This window comes from Prosopis cineraria, unplaced genomic scaffold (genome assembly GCF_029017545.1).
Source record: "Prosopis cineraria cultivar Desert tree isolate PC_DT_omini unplaced genomic scaffold, ASM2901754v1 PC12, whole genome shotgun sequence".
In the NCBI taxonomy this organism is placed as follows: Eukaryota; Viridiplantae; Streptophyta; class Magnoliopsida; order Fabales; family Fabaceae; genus Prosopis; species Prosopis cineraria.
This window is the reverse complement of record NW_026555343.1, coordinates 32,453,929-32,481,433: the sequence shown is the minus strand read 5'-3', so window position 1 is coordinate 32,481,433 and position 27,505 is coordinate 32,453,929. Positions and strand designations below refer to the sequence as shown.

Below are 27,505 nucleotides of genomic sequence, written 5' to 3'. Positions count from 1 at the left end.
TCACTTGTATGAATTTATGATAAGTGAGTGTATCTTGGTTTAAGGTTGATATAGTGGATTACGTGTGCATGTTGGGCCAAGTTATAATGACAAGTCATGAATTTGAAGTAATTTACATGCCCAAATAATCAATTGACATGTGTGTTAGAATTTATCCACCCCTTTATGTTGTTATGAAATGGGGGTTTTAGTAGCCATTTTGAGTGTAAATGCTTAATTATGTATTATGATTGAATTTTCATGTTGTTTGTGGTCTATTTGAGGTGGTCAAAGTGTCTCTGGGGCTAACAGTAATTGGCATTGTGAGTTGGGCACCTTTGTGTATGTTTTGAGGTGAAAACAAACCATTTTGGGTTTTGGCATTCATCTTTTAAATGGATGATTGTTTGAGTGTGAGACTAGAGCCATTAGTTAGAGAGCTTGAAGAGCTTCATGTAGATACTTGAGCTACCTAAATCGGACGTCGAATGGTGAAAGGGTGAACTCTAGAAGTTTGAAAAGCTATCATGACAGTAGGTGCACGCCATGGCGTATGGTAATTGCACCATGGCATAAGAGGCCTTTGAGGGACTTGTCCCTCTATGCCATTCACCACGGCAAGCGTGGCTTGTGCTATAGTAGATAGGCCAGATAATTGCAAAATGGCTTGTTTCAACCTGTTTTGAAGTGATTAGATTTCCATGTTTCTGTATTTGCTCTTAATTGATTTTTAACTATGGTTTGAGCTCAAACACTATTTAAAAAAAGGTTTTCTTAGGATCCCCCTATTTAACTAATTACCTTTTAAACTTTTAGGTTGTGATAACTTCTTTATGAAATTTTATCTAATCTTAGTTATCACAATGGTATGTATGATTGTTATCCTGGTAATGTCAAGGTGGACATTATATTCTCCATCGCTTCTATTGTTTTCTCTCCTTTCTTTCCTTTGAAATCAAACATGTTTTCATGTCTAATTTAACCCACAAAATGGCCATGAATTGTGGCACATTGTGTATGAACCACGGCGCATTCCACAAAAAGTGCCTTGTGCCACTTTGACCTCCTATTCGAGCCCGATTGATCCATACACCATGTTAACTCATTTCTAAGGCTATTCAAAGGCCCAATAACTTTAATAGTGTCGCAAAACACTACTAATTTATAAATCACCTATTTTGACCACTTTAACCTTCTTAAACACTCAAAGTTTTAAGTTAAAAACTTAAGATGTTACATCATTAGCCTTAACCAAGGCTTAAACCATGTCATAAGGATCGGCATATTCCTAATTGAGCAATCTTTCAACCAATCATACATTTTAGATACATTTTGGCCATACAAAACCCTATAATTAAGCATAATGGGCACGACTCCATAATTTATATTACATGGTCTCATTTGGTCATTTTGACTTCCAAACATGTCTGTTAACATTAAACATATACTTGCGTTAGTATTTTAGCCTCTTACAACAATTTCACTACATATATAACATTATAGGCTAAAATATAATAAAATATTACAACCTATTCATGCAAGTACACTTAACAATTATATCATCCTAGTTGGTGATAGTGACATATATATTCATAAATACACATCAATCAAATAAAGGTATTATAAAGGTAGTAGTTCTCATCTTCTTCTTGCCTCGTATACCTTCCCCTTTGCCCCCAAAGAAGCCTACACCTATAAAATAGTAACAATGAGAATGAAAATTGTAACATCTCAATTTTAGAATTTAAAGATTAAGAGATTAATAAGGATAAATTATTAAAGTAATGATAAATTAAGTTTATTGAGTTTTTAGAACACTAATAGACTTGTCAGAATCTACAATGGCTTTAGATGAAGGTTAGGATAGGTTTCAGACTAACTAGGCTTCAAAGTAAAGCCTAAAATTCATTTTGGCCTTACTGTGCCATTTTCTATAGTGGATGCACTCTGCATCGTGATGAATGTATGAAATTTTGATTAAATTGGAGACTTACATCCATTAGAAATAAAGGGAGAAAAATAAGAGAAATAAGAGAGGCAACGAAGGGAGATCATTGGGCTGCTAGGAATTTGATCTTTAATATCTTTGAAGGCATTCTAACCTATAAACTCATTCCTATCTATCCATCCTTTTCTCTATTCAAATTTTTAATGATTTTGGCTTAGGTTGGAAGATACATTTATCCCCTCTTGGGTTTAAATTGAACCCATTTTGTCCTTTGAGTATCTAAGGAGTTAGTTTAAGCTTTCATGCTTAGGTTTGATGATTTTGTAATGATTCAAAGCTTTGGCTTAGGGTTTGGATGAACCCTAAGCTTAAATTCAAGGTTTGAGAGTAATGTCAATTGTAATTTAGTATTAACTAAGTTTATTATTAATGTTAAATGGAGTTAATAGATTGTGGTTAGAGTGTTAGTTAAGCTAATAACAAATTTTGGTAAGGGTAACCTAATTTAGCCTAAAATTGTGTTTATTAAAGTTATAATTCGATGATTAGTGTTTAATCTTGTAGATTAATTATTTTTTAAATCCTTTTAAGTTAGATTAATCTTGTAGATTAATCTCATGACTCAAGAAGTACCAACCCGATCCATATTACATAATTGAACTAGAAGAAGTGGAGTTACAGGAGAATTTGACTTACTGGACTGACCGGGAAAGGATAGCTGATGTGAAAGATAAGTAGCTAAGGAATAAAACTATCTATTTAGTGAAAGTGATATGGAAGGGAATGACTTCTAGAGATGCCACTTAAGAAACGGAAGAGAAAATGAGAGAAAGGTATCTCCATCTTTCCCAGTAAGGCAAGATTTACTTGATTTACTAAATTTTAGGGATAAAATTCTTAGAAAGAGGGGAGAGTTGTGACATCTGGGAAAATTTAAGTTTGGTTTATTAACCTAATAAAGGTAATTAGTGAATTAATAAGGTGTGTGGCTAGAGGAGTCTAATTAGTGTAATTGTGGTGATTTCAGCCTTAGAAGTGAGTTCGGATCGATAGCGAGCCTCCCGGGTAATGAAAGAGGAAGAAAAAGTGAAGATTTGCTCTCTGTGCCACATGCTACGGAGCATGGTTAGTTTGTTTCAGTATACATAGGCAGATTTGAATGCAACAGACTCATTTATGTCATGTGCCATGGTAGAGGGCAATGTGCACCACAGTGCACAGCTAAAAATTTGATATATCAGATTTATATTAGCACGAGAAAAATAGAAAAAAGGAAGGAGAAATCGAATAGCATGACTTTTACTCTACTAGGGCATATTGTGGGAGCACATTGAGGCTAAGTTAAAGCTTCTAAACACCCAAGATAAGTAATCTAAACCTTCTTCTTCCTTTCTCTCCCTCATTTATGATGATTTATGGTAGGATTTGAGTTAAAAGGTTAAAATTCAATCTAGAAGACTATGGGTCCAATCCCATTAGTTAAAATGAGTATAATAGGAGTGGTTTGTAATAGATAAATCCTACATTGATGGTTTTATCAAGAGTTAGATAGGTAGAGCATTAAATATTTTAAAATTGACATAAATATAGTTATTGGAAGTTTGGTGGACCATTAATTGTGGTTTAATGACTTATAAATGATAATGAGGGTTAACAGAACTTAATGAATCCATTGGGCATACATGGGTAGAGATTTATGGGATTGGTAAAATAGAGGGAATGTGGAATCAACATTGATAATTGCTTAAGAGTAGGATTGTGATGATATTGTTGCTTCTGATTATAGTGTGAATCATTTGGCACTAGGAGAAGCTTTAGAAGTTGGTATAGTGAGGGATAAACTTTTGACCTCTCAAAGGTTTGAGGTAACTAAGAAAAACCTAATCTTTATATTTGAATGTTAATTATTTTTATGAAATATGTTGATGTTTTAAATTAATAATGCATATTGGTAATGTACTTAATTTTGGGAAAGGAAAACGTTGACTATGCCACCTACTCACGATTTATGAATTTACTTGTGGCATGTTGTTATAAAAGTAAAGAGTTGTGATATATGATATATTAAATGTGTGGAGTGACTGAATATGAGATTATTTATCATGAATTAATCCTTGAAATACATATTATGAGAGAAATGTGCATAGTATGATCATTGATGGGAGTTTACTTAGGGAGAGGAGTAGATTGGTTTAAATCCATGTGGTATTGGTAGTGACCATTGGAATCAAGAACTTGCCTTGGCACCGACGTTAGAATCGGGAGGTAGCCCTTGTCCCATAATTAATTTGGGACTGTCCAACTTATTCTATGAGGAACTCAAACCTAACTAGTCTCCACCAATTCATGAGAAGGCTAGATTAAGGGTACAACACACCATAGTTATTATTACTAGAAGAAACCAGATTATATAAGTGAGTAAGTTTACCTTAGCCTAGTAGCTCCTCACAAGTGGTAGGCTAGGTTAGTCCAGGAAGGACGTAGCGATGTGATAGCCACCAGTTTTATGTTGGAGGTAACAAAAGAGTATGAGGATGACATATAATCATGCATACAAGTCCAACCACATGGTTGTTAGTTTTGTTGTCTGACAAGAGTTAAGGGTGCATAGTTATTATTATTGCGACCCCATGTTGTGCTTTATAAAATATTATGATATTGTATCTTGTGGGCCTAATCACATGGTTGTTAGTTTCATAAACTGTGGTCAAGTGTTTATATGTGATATCTATGTATTTGCCTAATTACATCTATTTACAATTGATATGCAACTATATAGGTTAGGTGAAACTTGGTTATTGAGTGATTGTATTCACCCCTCAATTCTTAATATTTCAGGACCTAGCTTATCGAATCCGACTCAGAAAAACATATAGAGGCCTAAGATTGTGGAGTAATCCTCTATATGCCTCCTTTTAGTTGTTCAATGTGTATTTGTTAATGTAATTGCCAATTAGGATCACATGCTAATGTTTTTATACTACTTGCATTATTTTGTGCAATTGGTGTATTTTGTGTCCTGAATTAGTGAGTTTTGGTTGTAAACCTATGGATAGGGCCAAAATACTTATGCAAGTAGAAATATGTGTATTTGAAAGAATTGTAATGAAATTGATAAATTTGTGCAACTTTTGGCTTCCCCTTTATGTTTTGAGAAAGTCGGGGTTGTGTGGTGATTTTATGATAAACATGTTTCTAATTGTGTGTGGTGCATTGCATGAGTCTGTTAAAGTCTATTGAGTGTGGTTAGATGGTCGATGTGAGCTATTTGGCATGTGTGGTTGAGTTGGGACACCATTTGTGAAATTTTGTGAAAAAGTGGTCAAAATGAGTTTTGGTGTCCAACTTTTTATAAAAATAAGTTTGAGTGTAAAACTAGTGCCATTAGCTAGATCTAGGAAAAAGCTCTGTGTAGACACTGAAACCACCTCAATCAGACATCAGACGAAGATTTGGGACGTGTTGGAAGTTCGCTCCTTGTGTTATCAAATCACAACACTAATGCTATCAAATTCGTGCAATGCGCCACGGCGCATGACACTTCATGCTGCAGTGCATGGCATAGAGAAGGCAAGTCATGGCGCACGTTTCGTTTTCTACACATAATTCATTTTTGAGTTTCAAAACTCATTGTTTTGGGCCTCAATTGATTTTCAAGCTTTTGCATTACTTTTGAACTCTAATTTGAACACTTTAAGAGCATTGTTTAAAAAATAAAATGTTAAATTTGGGATTCCATTGTAAAAGTTTTGAGAAATCCTTTAATGTACTTTTACAAATAAGTAATCCTTTAAGAGTGAATCCCTTGATTATCTTGATTGTGGAGCATTATGTTGTTAAGTAAGGGAGACCTTACAAAGGAGTAGTTAATTGCCATGGGTAACATTTTGTAATAAAAGGGTTGAGGTAACTAAATAATCTAATCATTTTATTTGTTTGTTTAGATGCTTTTGAGTGTTTACAAAATTACATTCTAATGTTTTATTACATAATAGATGAATATGAATATTTGTTTGTGTTTTTAGAGAACTATGTGAAGTAAGACATATTTGAAAGTGCATTTAGGCCAAAATATAATTATATGTTTGCAAAATTGGTTTTCAAGTTGGAAATATTAGTGCTTGGTTATGAACTAGATATGTTGTAATGACTATTCTTTGATGTGACATATATATGAGCATAATCATTGTGAGAGGGTAGGAGTTCACCCCATAGGAGCAGAGTTGTATGAAATCTATATGGTATTAATTACTAGCATCCTAGTACATATTTAATCAGACGCAATAAGGAGGATATAAGGTGAATTGTTTGATCATGCATTATTTTGAATGGAAATATATACAAATATACTTGTTATGTTTCTTGATTCCCTATTATAATTTTCACTTCACATGCTCATAAACTTTCCTTGCATACTTGTGTGTGTGTATTAGATTATTTGGTTCTCTTATATATATTATCTTATTTGGTTGCTAAGATGTTGTTCTCACCCCATGGTTATAATTTTATAAACGAAGGTTTTGATAGGGGCAAAGGGAAGGAGGACACTACCAAGGAGTAGGAGTGCTATTAGAAGTATAGCTTTCTCTTTTGGTTGTGTTTAAAGAATGTGCATGTGTGTGCGCGCGTGAACATGCGTGCATGTTTGGCATTGTCAACTTAGGATTTGCATTCCTTTAGTTGCACTTGCATGAGTTAATGCTTTGGTTGAGTTAGTTTGAGTGGTAATTAGGCTATTAGTACTTGATTGCTTGTTTTAGACACTCTTTTACTTGTTTTGAAGAGAGAATGTAACTTTTTGCAATTAGATATTCAATTTATAAATAGTGATGTATTTTATTGTGATATTAGTGCCAATAGTTAGATGACTTGATTAGTTACGTATAGACACTTGAATTGCTCGAATTGATCGTCAGATAGAAAAATGACACCCTTTGAAAGTTGGTCCTAAAGAGCTGTCAAGATAGTTCAATGTTGTCATGAAAACAAGGGTGCTTTATGACAAATGGCACAATGAGGGTGCCTCCTTCTCAGGTGTCATCCAGCATAGTGTTCTCCATTTATGTTATCTTTTATTTGGTTCTTATTTACCATGCTTCTCCTTTAATGATAATGTTAACTTATGTTTGAATTCAAACTCTTTCAAAAGGCTTTTTAAGATCCTAATTTTAAAATTATTGTTGCTTTTAATTAACCCTTGTCTATTATAGTAAATATAAGGATTTACTTAATCCTAGTTATCATGATAGTGTTGTATCGAGTGTTTTGGTAATGTCATGATGGACATTATAAGAATGATGTCTCGTATATATATTTATGCACAAAACTCTCGCCAAGTTTATATGCTTAAATTTGACAATAGATTGTATAACAATGTAATTTACAAATTCAGGCTACCCTGTCAAACTCCATAATCACAGATTTAATAAAAATTTAGAAAGATAAAACTACTTTTCAATTGTACACTCTCCTATAATAGCAAGTTATGGAAAACAAATATTATGCATAGTGGAATAATTAAAAATGTGGGACTAATTATAGTTCACACCACAGCACAACATTAATCTATTCCCTTAGGCTCCATTTGGCACACAAAATAAAATGAAATAGAAGGAAAAATGAAATAAAAAGTAATTATAAGAGTGAAAATTAACCTCTGTGGCTCTACTTAAAAAAGTAATAAACAGATAATTTATCTAATAATGAATACAAAAGTATAATAGATAATGCAAAAGTGAGGAAATGGGAATCCTACTCCGTAAGACAAACTAATAAAGCCTTATGGCATAAACTTTAAACTATTGCTCAAGTCCCCAATGGTTTGCTCTACTACCACTTAACTACTTCACAATATTTCTGGTTAATTTGACCAAAAATAATCATATACAAGTTAATCTCAATCTTTCAAGGCTAGTTATGTGCGTAAGCTGACATTGTAAAATTAAAACTATTTATTAAATTCCAACAATGAACATTTTCAATAATGTCACATAAATATAATTTTAGCTTATATATCCTAAAAATTGAACACTTATGTGGAATTTATAATATACATAGCTGATAACTCATACATTGAATAAATTTATTGGAAACCAGGCTCTAGTGTTAAAAGTTGACAAATTGCTTGAAAGTCACAGAAGTAGAAAAGTTGTCTGCATAATCACCTAAAGACCTCAATATCTTCAACCATTTTGTTTTTGTAGCAAAAATAAATGAGTAGATAAAAGATACATGATGGAAATCTTTTAGGAGCTAAGTTGAAGAGATTTCTTCTTTAATACAGTGAGACAAGTTTGTATATAATCTTTTTCCTTCCCACTCTTCTTGATCCTTGACACTGAACTGCTAACATTTAAGGCATGCATGCAAATCTCAAGGAAACACCGACAAACAAAGAAAGGGACATACCCATAATGATTACATATCAAATACAATACACATTCCACAATCTAACAATGCTTTTTAACTTTTTTGGTTCAATACATTTTGAAGTGCGTTAGTACATTTCAAAATAATCTAGAACAAATCAAAAGCTTGTAAGGATTCTTTCTTGTATGAATGGAGATGAAGATTAACAATTACTTTGAATTGCAAACCTTAGTTTTAACTTGTTTGATACCTTGTAGTTTATTATAGACATTGTATTTTACATTAGAAACACCTGTTCAAGACTCAATATCTGTTTAAGTTGTTTATGGGCCCATTTGTTTAAGTTTTTTTTCATGAAATAATCAGTTATTTTTCAAACAAGTATACTTTGTGAAATTGTATGATGTTTGTTTAAACTTTAAAAAATAATTAGAATATTTTTTAATTATTTTGAGAAGCTACTTTGAATAGCTTTTGAAAAAAATTCGATACAATATATAAGAAAGAATACCATAAAAAAGTAAAGATACATAGAGATATTATAAAATTTTAAAATAACTAAATAATAATTTTTTTTAGATAGAGATCCACAAATACATAATAAAATCTAAACATAAACAAATAATAATCATTGTTATGATTGTAGCCAAATGTAAAATAATATCCGCTTTTAATAAAATCTATATAAAATAAATATATTTTTATGAAATCTCTAAAGTATCTAAAAGAACACTTTTTTTTTAATCTTACACAAAAGGGCCGAGCTTATATTGAGTATATACACAAACACCCATGTTGCATACTACAATTACCATTGTTCTCTGTACATTACCAACAATAATTGATACGTCACAATTTTTAAAATGTAGAAGGCCTTACAAAATCTCACTCCAGACATAGCCCAAACAATATAAAACTATATGAAAAAAATATAAATTTAATACTAACTATGGCTAAGCTTCACAACAATACTATTCACACCAACAACAGCATGAATTCAATAAAAATAACAAAGGATTTAAGTCATAAGCCTAACTCTGGAGAGGGTAGAATACCAACTCTCAACAGCAATTTCAATACAAAAAACAAGTAGGGTAAAAATTATTTTGTTCAACAACCTAGAGAAGTTACAGTCAACAAATTCTAATAATTTTGAAGCTTTTAGTATCAATGTCAAAAATATATCCTAAGTAAAATCATAAGACAAGACATTATTTAAAACATTTGAGATCAAGCCAACTTTCACACTTTAGTTGAAGACAGAGATCTATGTTATGTATGCAAAGTTGCAAATATAATTTGCACGTATGGCAAGATAAGCAATGAGAATAAATTTCCTTACTTGTCACAAATTTGAAAATTAATTCTTGCACTAGTTACAAACCTAACGGTTGTCAGACACCATTAAAATACAACAGTGGCTGCATGCATGCTATAAATGAACCATAATAAAATCTTCCTTCATCAGACTAATGGTATCACCAAGCTAGAGAAACACTAAAGCTTTGAAAGAAGAAAAATATAATCTTCACAATAGGAAACCAATTATTAAAATTTTAATTACACCTATGCAATGAGAAACTATTAAGCACTTAAATATTTGAACACATAACATACTCAAAACATGACTTGCCTAAAAGAATAATAATGTGTGATAAAGACCAAAAATAGCAAATTTCTTTATGCATTAAGAGTATATCCTTTGAGGCATTTCTAGAAAGATTTGTCTAACTAGATGCCTTTAAAGCCCTCTTCGTTATAGTTTTCTTTATTGTTCATTTCTTATTCTATTTTATGCCATCTTCTTCTTGACAAAGCTGATAAATCAAATCCTTTGCAGCCCCAGGCTAGTAGTCCCCATCAAAATAAGGAAGCCTTGTGGCAGTAACCTTTGCACTATATTCACCAATAGATACAAAGAAATGGTCAAATAAGTTAGTGAGATTGACCATAATATTCTCTTGGAAGTTTTTCTTAACATTGATAGGTACCTGATGATAAAAGTCCACATAAGAAGTTAAAGTTTGATTTAAAAAAATTCAATAAAAAATCAATCACTGTACAAGTAAAGCAATTGCCATTCTCGAAGCTTATCAGATTTTTAGAGTTTTCTAAATTTCAGGATGACAATACAATATATAATCTTCACCCTTCAATGAAGGATATGCCCAGATATAACAACTTGTAAAACCACATTTCTTGCAATATTCAAGGTATCCAATTTAACTAAAAAGGAAATAAAAAATTAACATATAATAACCCTAATTAAATATCTTCAAGAAATGCTCACACACTAATGATAAAACATTACACAAGAAATAGCAACTAAAGCTTACTAGAATTTCATGGTAAACAAATGTCTAAAGAGCCTCTCCAGTCACTGCTTTAACCTCGAGCCAAAAATACTTCATAGAATCAAGATATGAAAGATATACTCATCGCTGATTAGGAAATTGGCTTTTAGATCTAAATTCTTGCACATACATGCCAAACAGGCATACTTCCACACCTTCAATCTTCTGAAACAATAAAACTACCTGCAATAAAAAAAAGATATCAATACACATAATTTGTGATAAGGATTCAATCACAGTAGAGCAATCAAAGCAACCATCACAATACCTTTGATTTGTAAGGAAATTATGTCGGGTAATTTTCATCTTGAAAAATTTCCAGAAAATGTTCTTTCACCTCTAACTTCTTGTCCATAAATGACACTACTCTTACAATAAGTGACTCAGCTCCAGGCACCTAGCAAATCAATTTAAAGTTTTACATATCACCAGCATATCTCAATGGACTCAGTTATCTATCAAATGGCATTATAAGGTAGAAAACTAGTCAAACCAAAACATGAATAAGGCAATAAGTTTCATGAAATACACTTTTAATTACTATGGTTGAATCATGCTACTTGAGTAACACAGACAAAATTCATAAAACTAAAGGACTAATTTGTAATCATTATTTGCATTAATTGAAAAACCCACAAGCGAAAACAAGTTACTACTAAAGCTACAAGTGATCACTGTTGCCTAAATTCCTTAAAATAATACCTTTAGATTTTAAGGAAAAAATACTAAATAAAATATTCAGAGGAAAAGTAGTGGAAATATGTAAGATCACCAAAAAATCAAGTCAAAAAAAGCTTATTACATAATATTCAAGAAAAATCACTATGCATTATTTATTATATAGGTCTTCATTTGATAATTGTCTTAGTCAACTGATCGTAGCTATGGCATCAAAACAAGCTTGTTCCACCACCAGAAACAAATAAAAGTAGTTTGCCTTAAAATATCCAATATATCCCTCAAAAAGTTAGGAAATATATTACTCCCTAAACCACAGCCTGATAAGAAATTTAGCCCATTGACTTTAAGATTAAAATTTAGATAAATACTCTAAAAAAGAAGAAATAAAATGTAATAGGGAGTGTTTTTTACATATAAAATTTTATGAACTAAAAATTGCAATTAGACTTTTAGCCTAAAAAATTGTAATCAAACCTTAATCCAAAGGATAAAAATACATTTTCTAAAAATATTAACATTCTCCACATAGTCGACAATAATCTAAAATAAGTAGGAATCAGTTGATGAATCACATCTCATCATAGTTTTTCCCTTAAAGCTGTGCCCTCTCCTGTCTCTCTTGTTTTAGTCTCCTAAATAAACATTGCTCTATTTGTTCACTCAGAATCATTCTAGGAAGATCATTGGCCCTAAGAATAGCACTTTGGGGTAAGGGCTGGCGGTCTCCTCTTTCTACCTCTTGAATATAGCGGTTAGGGCAAGTGTATTCAACTTGTCCCCTATCATTTCTTTGAAAAGCACAAATTTGATGTTGCCAAGCTTCACATTTATCACATTGAACTTATAAATGAAAAGAAAGACATATATCAAATATACAAATAGCCAACAAAACATATTAAAAGCTATTAACCAAGCAACAAAAATTAACATATATGGTACTTTCCCATTCCTCAGTTTCTTCATCATTTTTCTTCTTTTCCAGCCTTGCCTTAGGAATGGTGTTTCCATCAACAATAATGCTATCTCCATGAGCCTTATTATAGCATGGAATGCAAAAATAATGTTGTTTGTCACCAGTACCCATGGTATGATACATAGCATTTCGTTTAATACGACTACCACAAGTTGAGCAATAAATTAGATGTGGTTTAAAAGTAAGCTTCTCTACAGCACACAACTGATAAGAATTCTCACTCATTGAATGTTCTATTGCTTGATTCTTTTCTACTTTTGATTTACTTTAGATCAATACAATAGATGCCTCATCATAAAATGTGCATCTTAAGGACAATTTGATGCAAGAAAAAGTAAAACCTAGTATTGCTAGATATTGAGATAATATGAAACTTATTCCAAGAAATATCAGAGCACAGCATTAAACAAACACTATATTTGAACTGAACACATTCTTTAACATGAAAAGCAATATATAATATTTGGTTTCGCTTAACAAATGTATGGTACCCAAAAAAACCAACCCCATATAAAATACAATGAGAGGAAACACCATTCAAACCCTAGTTATAATAATAACCAAAGGAAAACACAATAACACACTTCCCAAAGCAAACTAAATGAAATAGCTTTATATTAAAACGAAACTGATTTACAAAAAAAATGATATCAATAATCAAACTAACAGTTGTAATGCTATATATTCTTTAAATAGAACAAAAATGAATTTTTTTTTAAAATCAAAGATTTCTTGTATAACATTATTCAGCTTATAGTTTGGTTGGGGAAGGGGTTTGTCCTTTTTGCATTCACTAAAAGACTAAAAAGTTTTACCAAGCTGAAGACCACTTAGTCTTTTTTCTAAATTACAGGAGGAATATTTATCCACAATTTTTGTATTTGTCTCTTTTGATCAATAAATTCTTTCTATATAAAATAATTTATTATACACTTGATGAAAATTGAAGTGTAAGGCAAAAATGATGCCAAATTTAAAGATATTTTCTGAAGAACTAAAAAAAGAAAAAAAATTGAAGTGCAAGATTGCATTTGGACTTACTTGGCCAACCCATTCTAAAGGCCGGTGATGTGTTCCCTAACTTGCTTTGGAGTGAATAGTTTAGTTAATGAGACCCCTTTTATTTTGGGCTTACTCGATTTAGTACTGGATGCATTTTCAAATAGCTGGGCCTCATTTACTGACTTATCTTATCTAGTTTCTTTCTCTGTTTTAACATTTTCTGGCCTAGAACCATTAAATGTGATGGGTTCACTAGTAAGCCTCTGCCATCAATGTTACTTATGTTAACTTTAAGACTCTCATTTACCGAATGCACTAGAACTTCTTCCTTAACTATAGTAAGGTCAGATTTAATTAGCATAGATGTCTCATGATGGGGATAATCTTGGCATTGAGCATTTATGGAAACATCAAAATGACAGTTAGCAGAAACTAATATAGCAGAGTTGTCATTTTTAAAACTTAAGGGATAGGTAATCTACTCAATCTTCATACACTTTTAAGATGGTTACTGGTCTTCTGAATCAATTCCTAGTACTACCATAGGGATCAAGCTAGGTGATGGAATGTCAGTATTATAGGATTTGCAGGATCCATTAATGATAACTACCATACATGAATTATTACCTAGCTAAATTTGAGACTTAAGTTTAAATGAACGTCGATAATTGCAAACAAAGACATAAATAGGGTAACAAGGATCCTTGTAGTTTTTGAAATGACAAAGCAACACCTTGGTATGATGACAGCAGGGATATAAACAATGAGTAGGTCACATCCTTCTATATGTCTACATATCTTCTGAGCATTATAATAATATCACTCCTGATATTGCCTTTTAGGGGCAAGATATTGTCGGGCATGAAGCAAAAATAAAAGGCACCTTTGTTAGTTCCTGTGTGCCTTTTTGATAGCAACACCTAAGTCTTGTGGCTTATATAAGCTTCAAGAAGCAACAGCTTGCCCAACAATAGATGGATCTGATGATAAATTATTGCATTGATCTTCATCTTGCATTGATATTCGTTGATGGAAATCAGACTACATAAGCTACTCTTGTGATGTATTCTCTATTATATGGTTGACATCTTGTGACTAAGAATTCCATTAATTTACATGTGTGGATTTAGATTGCATTCCAATTGAAGGCCAGCTAAAATTATTTCCAGAATGTAAAGTCAAATGTTGAGGGTGTAACATTTGTTGTGAATTCTGAGGTGCTCTCATGGATAAATCATTATGACTAGGTGGAAAAGAAAGATATTGAGCACTCTTAGAGCAATATTTAGTATTTTTCTTCTAAAACTAATCTTACATTCTAGAAATATGAAACTGCCCAGAAAACTATGAATTAAGCCTTTCTTGATGATGTTCAATGTAACATCCCAAATTTTAATTCCTTGATTAATTAAACTTAATTAGGATAATTAAGTAAATTGAAGTGGTGTATAACCAGAGTGGTCTAATAATTATATTTGATGGCATTTTAGCCCTAGTTGTGGATCCGGTATCAAGGTAGGCCACTCGGGCATCAAAAAGAAAAGAAAAGAAAGAGTTAATGTTGCTGTGCCACATACCATAGCATGTAGATCATCCACTGCAACACACAGACATTCTTGAGTGAGGGGAGGACCTTTTTGTGCTATGCATCGCGGTGTATTGTGCGTCCATCATGGTGCATGGCTATTTTTTACAATTTGTCAGACATGAAATGAGGCAAAAATAGAGAGAAAGAAAAGAGAAGAAATAGAGAGGCATATCAATACTCTGCTAAGGTTTACTTGTAGATGACTTTAAGAGTATTTTAAAGGCTATAATACCCAGGGTAAGTATCACACTCGTTAATTTCCCTATTTCTTCCACATTCATGAGTTTATGGTTAGGGTTTGATAGTGGAACTATAATTTCAATCCATATAAGTTATGGGTCTGAAATTTGTTAACTCAAATAGAGTTAATAGGGGTAGATTAGAGTATTAAACCTAGGTATAATGAGTTTTGGTGTCTTGAGTTATTGGGCACCATTAATATTCAAAAATCTCATTTATTGTGGGTGATTGGAAGTTTGTAATGCTTTTAATGGGGATTTAATGGCTTATTAATGCAATTGGGAGCTAAAGGTAATTATTAAACCTAATGGTTAGGCTCCACCTCTTGTAGAGTGGATGTTAGAAAATTTAGAAGTAAAGATTAAGGGTTCAAATGTTTGAGTTGGTTATGTTGATGGAATTCAACTTGGTTGATTGTACTTTTAGCTCTTGGTCATCTATTGGATTGGAAATTCAAGCTTGGAAGCTAGTTGATTGAGGGGTAAACCTTTGATCTCTCAAAGGTTTGAGGTAACTGGGGGAAAACTCTACTTTGGGTAGTTATATGTTAATTGATTATTAATTAATTATTAATTGGTTGTTAAATGTGAATTGTGAATGTTACATGTATGGGATTGATTTTTAAAGTAAAAACTATATATTAGTTTTAATGAGTGCATGAAAAAGCTATTTTTGGCTTGAAAATGCAAAATGCAAAGTCAAGAGGATTTTAACCATGAATATGCTAATGCTTTTGAAAAATAAATGTAACAATTTGTAGAGGTATTTGTGTGTTAATTAGAAATGAATTTTGAGGAAATGATGAGAATACGCATTTGGGTAGCGCATAGTTGTGAGCCCAATGTAATTGTTGTAATATTGAGTATATAAAAGCAAAAAAGTGAAAACAAGTGAGTATTGATTATGGCATGATTAGTAGTAGGAGTTCACCTAGGGATTGGGAGTAGAGAAAATTCATATGGTATTTAGGCTGCCCTCTAGTATACGGGGGTATAGCCTTGTCCCACTATTTGTTGAGGGACTGTCCTATAGTTTGTCGAGAAATTAGAACCTAGCTATCTCTACTGGTTCAATAAGGAGAATAGCCTAGAGTATAAGATACCCCAAGGATTTAAGAATGGGGGAAGCCATAGTTTGAGAGTGAGTCATATCGTACCTCACGATTGGTGAGCTTGGGTAGTCCAGTCACGTGGATGGAGCCTTAATCAGTGTTATAGCCTATGGTTTCGGTCTGAGGAAATAAGAAGAATATAAGGTTGGTTGATCATTTTCTAAGTAAATATATGATGTGTCACACGTGCTAAGTGGTGGCAAGTCACATGAGTATGGGTCATGTCATATATCTGAGAATATGGTGATAATGCACTTAGTTATGATTGTTAAAGAAGTTATAGAATGTTAAATTGTGATATATGTGGGCTTATTTTGCATACTTGATTTCCTTATGCATGTATTTGGTTTATAATTAACATATGACTGTATAAGGTAGGTTTAACCTTAGTTACTGAGTGGCTAGACTCACCTTTTTTATTTAACATTTTTCAAGCTCTAGCTCTAGTATTGAGAGGGAGAAGACTAAAAAGGTGGGAAATTAGCATATTCCTACTATATGCCCTTAATTTATGTTTAATTGTGTAATGGTATATGATTTTCTAGGATGCATGCCTTCACACTTGCACTATTTTATTGTTAGAAATATTAGATTTGTATTTTAGGCCCCTAGTCTTTGTGTATATTGATATATATATATTATATATATGTTTATAGGGCTAAAATACTAGTGCAAGTATAGAAACAATGTTTTGAATGATTGGGCAAGGTACAATGATAACTTACCTCCCCTCTATTTTTGGTAAAATGGGGTTAAGGAGTGAATTTTTATTATACTGATGTTTTGGTACTTGTGACATGTTATACTAGTAGTCCTAGGTCTATTGGACTTGGTCCAGGTGTTAGGAAAAGCTTTTAGCACTTGTTGAGGGTTTTGGACACCTATTTTGTGTAGAAGTATTGAAAAGTGGTTTAAATGTGTTTGGATATTTAACTTCCTAGTGTGATAGGTTTTGAAAGTGAAATCTGTGCCATTAGCTAGTTCATGTAAAGAGCTTTTCGTAGATACCTAGATTATGTTATTAGGACATCGGACGGAGAATCAAGGTGAGTTAGAAGTTCCCCAATTTTGCTGTCAAATGACAGCAAAATTAGTAGAAATTTCATGCAACACACCGTGGTGCATGGCACTTGAGCCACAAAGTATGGCACAGAGAGTAACATGCCGTAGTGCAACATTCATGAGCCACAGTGCATTACCCTGTATCATAACATATGTTTTGTTTTTCAATCGTTTTCAATTTCTTGCACTCCTCTGAAGTATCACATACTTCTGAAACTTATTTTTACTCTGATATAGAGTATTTTGATTGATTTAAACTCTTTATGGTTTAGAAAACTTGGGATCCTTTGCTTTTGGATTAAACCTTAGTAATTACTCTTTGAGCTAATCCTCTAATTACCATGAGTTTCATTTATTAATCGTGTTTAGTGGAGTGAGAATGTTTCATTCAACTCCATGCTCAGACTTCACTTGACTTTCTAAATTGGATGTTGCTTGAGACTAACTAAAAGCATCACTATTGACCAAATGCTAAGGCTGCTAACTTTACATCTTAAGTTGAATTTATTGATGCACATATTATTCTGGCTATTTAAATTGTTGAGGCCCTTGCTAATATTGTTGTTGATGATGCAAAAGGGAATTTCTTGAAGTTAAAGAAGACTGAAAATTCAACTTGTCCAACTGATTAATTGCTTGAGACTTCAAAAGAGCAGCTTGTTGCATCCGATGCAAACTTAAATGGCTACTAACCAGAGAGTTGGTTTAGATATCGCAGGCAATTTTGCTGATTTCATGTTTTGACCACTCATGATAGATCCAAAAGATGTCATAGATGAATAAAAGTTTCTATAAGGAAATGAGTCAACATTATTTGTTCCACAAGCATCACCTACTAACAAAAATTTTTCATGTCTAAAGTAAGAAGCTAAATTCTATAGAAAATCTAATGGAGAAAGCATATGGACAAGAAACATAAACACGCACCCATCCAATGAGAAATAAGAATATAAGCAAAGAGATAACACCACTAAATGACAGGGTATGGTTGGGGTTAAAATCATAGATTTAGTCGCTTGTAGACAAAAATTAAAAAAATAAAAGAACAAGGAAGATTACCCTAAACCAGTAGTTTCTGATTTTGATCAAAGTACTGCTGCAATTGTTTGGAGGAGTTAGAATAAGGTGTAGCATAGCCATCAGTAGTTCCAGATTCATTTACAGCTTGCATATTATTTCCAATAGAGCTTAATCCACTACTTATAGCTCCATTTGAGTATGCAAGGGGTTTTTGTTGTAAACTAGGCCTCATTTTATTACCCATTTAGTTGCCAAGGTTTTGCACCATATTATTATTTTGGCCAACAATATGTTGCTTGTGCCGTGGCTATGATACCATAATAGAATCAACATTGGAAAAGACATTGCTACTATTAAAAGATTCTACATTCACATATGAGTGATTGCTACTAGGAAATCTAGGAGTGGGAATTATCTTATTTGTAATTCTTTACACACCCATTGATGACATGTTTCTACCAGAACCAATAGAAAAACTAATAGAAGACTGCTGATAGCCATTTGACAAACCTGAAATAACTAAACTTTATGATTCAAGGGGAAAATGAGTAAAGTGGAAGTGTCTGGTAAAGAAAGATAGCAATATTACCATCATATCTACTTAAGGAATTCCTATGCAAGCTGCCAAGAAGATATATATTTCCACTATTGATAGATGAGGATACCATGATATTACATCTACTGGATGCAATTATTGAGTGTAGAGGCCATGCTTGAATTCATAACTTGCAACATGCTAGGTGTTGGTATCATTATACCTACTAGAGAAGAGCTGACAATCTGGGGATATTGTTAGTTTTGATTACTTATAGATAATCGCTTGATACAAGTCATCAAATAACTATCTAATGTTTCCATGTTCAGGTGCTCCTCTTAAGAAGATAAACCTAAAACATTATTAACTATAAGAAAGATCATTTCGAGGAATAAGAAAATTAATAGAGATAAAAGGGAATACGTATAAACTAAGTGAAAGATTCCAATGTTAAGAAAAGAAATTAAAGGCCAAGAAGTAAAACCTTCGAAGGTGTAAATTTTAACATGCCCTCCTTCAGGCATTTGGCAACATCCCTAAACTTTCTTCTATTAAGTTCTATAACCGGCAAGTGATGCCATTGTAATAGCATATTATAATTGAAAGGTAAAAGAGCAAAATATATAATGATTTTCTGTATCTATTTATTTCATCATTTTATTATTGTATACAAAGTTTAAGTAAAAATATTAACAAATATCAGCAACAAAAAAGATTAGTAGAGCATGATTGTTTGATCTCATATACTATGTTTAGATTCTCAAGGAGATAAGTGGATACTTTTAGAGAGGATATAGCAACAACAATAACAATTCTTATCCTATCAGGTGGGCTTGGCTATATAGATTGCACAATATCATTGTACTCTCTCAACAGCAAAGCCTTTGGAAATATTGTTAACCGAACATCTCATTCAACAACTTCCAGAAGTGTTATCTTTGATCTTCCTCTACCCCTCTTAACAAAACTAAAGGCTATTTGTTCTACTCTCTTATTGTGGCCTTTACTTTTAAAGAAGGCAAAAGGCCATAAAACATAAAGTGGAACCATGGAAGACAAGGAAAAGTAACTCACTTTTTCATTTGTCATTGGTCAAGCAAGTTACAACTTACAAATAATATTGGGTACACGTTGTAAATGGTTGCTTGCAATGCGAAATGCATTGAGACTGATAAAACCACTTATGTAACAATATCCTAGCAATGAGGCACAAAGTAGTACCTCAAATGAAAAGATATGTAACATCAAGTCCTAGAACAAAATTAAGGTTTTTTGGGATAAATTTAAATGTTGATTAAAATTATATATCGCGTTTACAAACTTTTGTGTTTTCTCACCTTATACTTTACATAAATATATGTATATATCCATCTCTGTTAGACTGAACAATTTTCCCAAAAAGAATTAATGCAATCAACTCATTCTAATTAAATGCATTGCAAATAAACAATTCATATAATACGAAGACACCAAAACTGAAAAAATTGTCTTACATCTTCTATTGCATATCCAAACATGCTCTGAGAAATTCAGGGTCCATAATTGTCATTGAACATGGAATACCACCTAAATTTAGTATATGAGGAGGAAGGGCATTTCCATTCAGCTGAACCAATCTTGGTAACTGGGACCCTGCTCGATTAGGTATCTAACTTGAAATGTGCGCTGCAGTTCCATCTTCCCTATTCATTTCTCCTAATTTACAAAACATGTATTGTATCACTCATATAGTAAGAATTCCATAATCAGCTAGTAGGTCAGTTGCGCCAACCTCCTATTTTTATTGTGCAATAAAACACAGCTTGGTAAAACTTTTAACATAAGCAAATAAAGTCATTAGAGGTTATGTACCAAAATTTTAGGAATCCAAATACTTCCACATGTGTACACATACATAAATGCATAATATATCTATATATATGTGTCTTAAAATCAAAAGTCAACAATTCTATTTATGGCAAAAATATAAAGTATTTGGAAGAAACTTAGTTGATAAGAAGTTTTAAAATTTAGAAGCAATGATAAAAGCCATTGAATGCAAGAAACAAATTTAAATATCATAGAATTCTAGAAAACCAGGAGCCGTGAATGAAAGACCGTTAGACTGATCCCCTTGCTCTTGATTGGAAACTAAAGGGTTGAATTTAGATTATATAAATTCTATTAAATATTACTACAATAACTATAGGCTGATACCAAATTAAATTGAACAATAGAAAAATTAGCAATTCAAGAACTCAAAAACCCTAAAAGATTAATAAATTACAACAAACCTAAAATAGGGAACAATCGGGTATAGGCTTGACAAGAGTTTCCAAATCCAATCCAAATTTATATGTAAAATCAAAAATGAACTAACTATCCAAGACCATGTCGTCATCGATCGACAAATTGATTACCGAGGAGATTGAGAAAAGGTCAGTGACACCATCCCAACTAAAGGCACGTGTGAATTTTGCCTTGAATGAACTATAGTAGAAAATAAATAAAAGAAGAGAAACTTGAGAATCAAAAGAAATTGAAAAGTATTTTTTTTTTAGGCTAAAGGCAGAATTGGTTTTTTCTTGTCTTTTGTTTTTCCTTTTTTTACTTCCTTATTTTATTGCTTTAACCTGAAGTATAGAATTAGTTTGGTCTCTAAACTGTCTTTCTAAAATATAGATCTTAAATTTATTTAAATATATTTACATTTACATTCTATTCATTCAAATTATTTTATGAAAGGAAAAAAACAATTTAGAAAATCTATTTAAATGTTAAATATTAATTAATTTCTATGAATTTTCATTAATGTATTTATAATTAAAATAATTATGAATTATTTATTTATACTAATTTATGATTATGATTATGAGTGTATACATTCAGGCCAAACAAATCAAGTAGAGTAACGGTTAAGAAACTATATCAAAATAATAATAATAATAATAATAATAATAATAATAATAATAATAATAATAATGGTTGAGAAATACTTTTTCTATAAAAGATAAAATTTTAAAATACAAGTCTCTAACCCATGGGTGATGAGATAGCAAGTACGAGAACTACATAAACAAACAAAACAACAATCATTAAAGCTAAAATGTTTTGCAAAGAAAAGAAAAGATTTAAAAAAAAAACTACATAAAGACTTGAGATAGACACCATAGTTGAGAATGATCGCACCAATATAAAAGAAGTTAAAAAAAATATTGCCATGAAAGAATGTTTTGCAAAGACATGCCATCCCAAGTAAGCAAATGTGCCTCCAAGGACACAAATGCCACATTGTACATAACTAGATAATGGGTAAATAGAGAGCAACATGCATAAAGCTAAATAAAGAGTCATGCATGACTATTCCTAGAGCATTGCTTAGTTATATTCAATTGAAGAATCCACTTTTGTATATGATGAGAAGATTCAAACAGTAGATTAAAAAGAGAATAATGCCAAGCCTCAAATACCCTGCTGGCTCTCATTCATTCATTATATAATGCAATATAGTTACAAGATATGCCTACCTATACATTATAGAAGGCTACATAAACAATAACTAATCATACAATTATATAATTAATCTTATGCTCTAACATCTGCCCTCAAATTAGAGGGTGTGACTGACAACCTGAATTTGCTTTTAAGATTAGAAAATTGAGAAAAAGTAAGAGCCTTTGCAAGACAATTTGTCATCTTCTTTGAACAAGACACATATGTTTACTCCTAGCATGTTGAACAGGATTCATAGCTAATGTACACGCACGAACATTGTCACACCAAATAGTTAATGATTCTAGTGCTAGATGATTCTATATTTCAAATTTTTAAAACAGAGGCTATGTATAACTCTTTGCAACCATTTGGGTGTGCCTGCTAACCTTGCCTAAAGCCATATAATGAGAATAAATTTCAGTTCCATAGCTAGAAGTGTGTGTTCTTAGGTTATGTATCTCAATAAAAAGGATTCAGATGTCTCAGTTTTACTAGCCATATATATATCTCTCACCATATTGTGTCTAACCCTTTTATGTTTCCTTTTACTATAGGGTTCTTAAATCACAAGTCAGATTCAAATGGTGATTCCTCTATTGTTGTTCCATTACTCATTATGCAACTAGAAGCCATGACTACTGGTTCTATTATATCAATGCATTCCTTGTTTGAGGCACTAGCACAACAGTTATCATCTTCAGGGCTTTCATCACTAGGTCTATTATCTCAAGCTTTTTTCATCTAGGTTTTCTTAAAGTGATATTAGGCTAGTTCATAGCCCAATCTATCATATATTTCCACTTTCCTTGGCCTATTTGAAGTTTCTATCAAAGAGGCCCAAGTTGTTGAATCTACTCTATAATGCAATACACATGCAATGATCACTCAATCTAAGAGTAATGCATTTAAGCCCAAATATCCTTTTGCTGGGCTTAAATGCAACACTTATTGATAGCAACCCTATGTTTGATCCTTCCTCTTATAAATAAGCCATTGGAGCTCTTTAATATCTTGCTATCACTTATCTTAATATTGCTTTCTCTATTAACAAATTTTCAAACCCACAAAACACCAAAACATAATATCTTTTAAAGGACGATGATAATAACAATAGGTGAAACCCCTATTCTTAAATTACAATGGCATAAGTTCTTAAGAAAAAATGGAATTCATATAACTAGTTTTCTTAAACTTTTTAAAAGTTATGATGACTTTGAATGAGCTAGCTGTATCTACAACCAAATATGGTAAGAATTTAGGGTCCAACACCAACCCCCAGCTTCTATCATGGGGTGTCGTCTAATCATTTATACATGATACCACTATAACCATCGACAATAACATTAGCTTCATATGATACAACTCAAGTATATCTTAAAAAAGAACTTCCTACCAAATGCAAACATAAAAATATAGATCAAAGATGGACTACTAAAATATGCAACTACCACACATACTAAAAAAATAGACTACCAAATTTGTATGAAAACTTTAACAACTCTCAACTAACAATGTTATGACACCTCAGGAGGCTTTCTTGGGAAAGATTCCTATAACCTACTACTGTATATAACAAGAAAAAAACTAGACAATCCACCACATCCCTATGCTTAGGAAGACAAATATGTTTTGTACTAATACATTTTAGGTCAACACACCTACGAGATTGAGGATAATGAACTATATCAAATACTTGGTGATCGATGACTTGATATATCATGCTTATTCTTCTCTTCTCGAAAGAAGTACTCCCCTTAATAATGTTTAAGAAAACAAAGCTACTACCTCTTACCAGTATAGTTGTTTCAAATTTTATTAAGTTTGTTAAGATTTTTATGCTTGTTAATTCTTACCTTTTGATTTATAATTCCATAAATGAGACTTTTTTGAATGTATCCCCACTATTTTTATTATAGTTGCATCAAACCTCCCTTTATTTGGTTTTTTCTTGCTCAACAAAGGCTCCACTTTGGATGTTTTTTGTTTAATAAGCCCTAACATGTTGTATCCATGAAATTCACTACTGTGATAATGATTGTTTACATTAGTTTTTTAGATTTTTTATGTCAATTATCGGGGGAAAATGAAAAAAAAATCATTGTAAAAAATTAGACTTTATATGTCAGATATATAACCAATGTGAAAAAACTGATGTGGGATGTAATCTTTTCATATCAGTTGTAATAAAATCGACATGGAAAATGTTTTTCATGTCAGTTACATACATAACCAACATGAAATGTAACATCCTAAGTTTTAATCTAGTACTTAATCACTAAGGTTTAAATTAGTAAATAAGTGAATTAATTTAATTAATCATGTTTCTAAATTGCTAATGGGTGTTTTAGAACCATTGGGCACCTCTAAGTTTGGGCTAGAATTTGAATCAAATTGGGATCGGATGACACGAGATAAGTGAAAGTTTTCTCACTATGCCATATGTTATGACATATGTATGCTGTGCCATAATGCATAGTCGTTAGTCAACCTTAATAAGTCGTGAATTAGTTTTGAAACTAGAAAGGAAATTTTAATTTTTGAGAAGCATGAGGGAGAAGAAGAGGAGATCTCCTAGTGTAATATTTGCCTTGACAATGCCAGGGCAATACTCTAGCACACCATTGTGATAACTCAAATTAATTGAAATTCTAAATAAAAGTTATGACAACCCAAGAGTTTAAAGGTAATTAATTTAAAATATTGAGATCCTAAGAAAAATCCTTTTTAAAATATTGTTTAAGCTTAAACTATCATTTAAAACAAGTCATACATGATAACATAAGCATGAAAACCAATCCACTTAAAAATAAGTAGGAGAAAACTAGAATTTTCTCCACAAACTAGCCTGTCCACCACAACACTGGCCACACCTGTCACGACATTGGCCACACCCGTCACGACAAATGGCATAAAGGGATGAATCCCTTATCAAACATTGAATCACGATGCAACTGCTATGCACTACGGTGTGCACCTACTGTCATAACAGCATATTGCTATCATGAATCTACTATCATGATAGCAATTTGAACTTTTAGAGCGTTCCATTTCACTATTCAATATCCAATTTGAGCGATTCAAGTGTCTACATGAAGATCTTTGATCTCTCTAACTAATGGCACTAATTTCACACCCAAATTCTCAACTATTAAAAAGATAGACATCTGAACCCAAAATGATCTGTTTTCACCTCAAAACACATTCAAAAGTGTCTAATTCACAACACCAAAAGCCATTAGCTCTAGGATTACTTTGACCACCTCAAATAGACCACATACAACATACATGGCCAATCATATCATACAAATAAGCATTCATAATCAAAATGAGCACTAAACCTCCAATTTCTAACAATACAAAGGGGTGAATAAAACTCAACATAAATATTGTTTTGGTCATTTTCATACATAAATCATCACAATTATATCACTTGTAATTGTATCATGGTCAAACACACTCATTTAACCATAATAGCATCAATTTTAGGTCGAGATGCACACACATATCACAAATCCTTATGCAAGTGATACTGAAACAATGTCATGATCCTAAATTGGAAAAATCTAAAAAATATTTTTTACAAATGACCAAAGTGACAAGGGAGAAGAGCTATACAAATGAGCTATTCACTCTTCGATCACCCCTTCCTTCCCCTTCCTCCTACCAAAGCCCTTACTTATAAAATATAACCACGGGGTGAGATAAATATCTGAATAATAAAATAATTCACTACTATTAATTAACATGCACAACCATATAAGAGTAAAGCTATTATACACTAAATCATACTTTTGGCATATTACAACATAACTTTTTCCATAATCAATGTTTAATTTTACTCTAGCATAATCATTCTACCATTAGAGCTTCCATATTACCCTGACTAAAATTATAGCTCTTGGACCAAGTGCACATTCACAATGACTCAAACTTATCTTCTATTGTAGGATCACTTAAATAAAGGTGTCCTATCCCACTTCTGAATTATGGTCTCTCCCTATCACACATAAATCAGGGTGTTATTACTCCAACAATGTATAACTGATGCTAAGGAGCTTTAGTCTCTAACGTTGTATCCTACTTGGATACTAAGTAAAAAATCTCCAACAACGTGCCTTGCTAGGCATTAAGGAGATATATGCTATATGGATTTCACTATTCCTTACAGTAAACTCTCACCCCCTAACATGATCATGCTCACATATCTCATATATAATTCATATACATATCCAATTCTAATTACAATCATATAGAACTTTCACAGAATTTATCATTTCAAAATCATTTCATATGCATGAAAATCATATTTCATAATATGCAATGTTATCAAATCTCAAGTAGCCAACATACATGTCTACTCATAAATAGTTAAGCAATATAATTAAATAGTACAAATTATTTTGTTACCTCAACCTTTTGTCACAAAAGAGTTACCATAATTCAACGTTAGCTCCACACATTCTATATGTACGATAAGGCTCAAGCAATACTCAATTTACACAATTAAGCAATAATTATCAATTATCACTCCGATTAATCCCCAAAATCACTAGATTTCAAGCACCCATAACTCTCAAATTCCTTACTTAACAACACTAACCCTTTCAAAATACTCTAACAATACCTATTAAACATCTAAGCATACCAACAATATCAACCCACTATCTACATTATCCAAAAACTCTCAAATTATACTAAGAGTTCGTCTAAACCTTCAACAAGAATTCTAAATCCAAACTAAACCTATAAACCTAGGATTAAAGGCTTGATTTAACTTCCCAAGACCTTTAATAAGTTAATAGGTTTGGTCTAAACCTAAGAAAACTGAGATTAAAGCCCCCATTCCCCCAAAAGTCAGAAATTTTACATAAAGATGAGGGAAAGGGAATATGGAACTTACCTAATGAAGATTCAAGCTCTAAATACATTTAAAATAGTCTAAAGGTCGTGCCTTGGCAATCACCAACGTTTCTTGTCACCTCCTCGCAATTTCTCTTATCCCACTTCTAATTTTCAGTCTAATTTCATGAACTAATAAATGCTGATTTTGTATATGCACTGTGGCACATGGACACATCTGTCATGGCGTATAGCATAAAGAGCCCCACCATAATTTAAACTTCCTTCTGTGCTATGACCCGTTTGAACTTTAACCTAACATTCTTCTAA

The 27,505-nt window shown here is 32.1% G+C and overlaps 2 pseudogenes; both read right to left on the bottom strand.

Annotated features, from left to right (window-relative positions):
- Positions 1–10,731: 10,731 nt before the first annotated feature.
- Positions 10,732–14,956, bottom strand: LOC129289258 (histone acetyltransferase HAC1-like; annotated as a pseudogene).
- Positions 14,957–17,984: 3,028 nt separating this feature from the next.
- LOC129289257 (histone acetyltransferase HAC1-like) lies at positions 17,985–19,443 on the bottom strand (annotated as a pseudogene).
- Between the last annotated feature and the right edge of the window lie 8,062 nt (positions 19,444–27,505).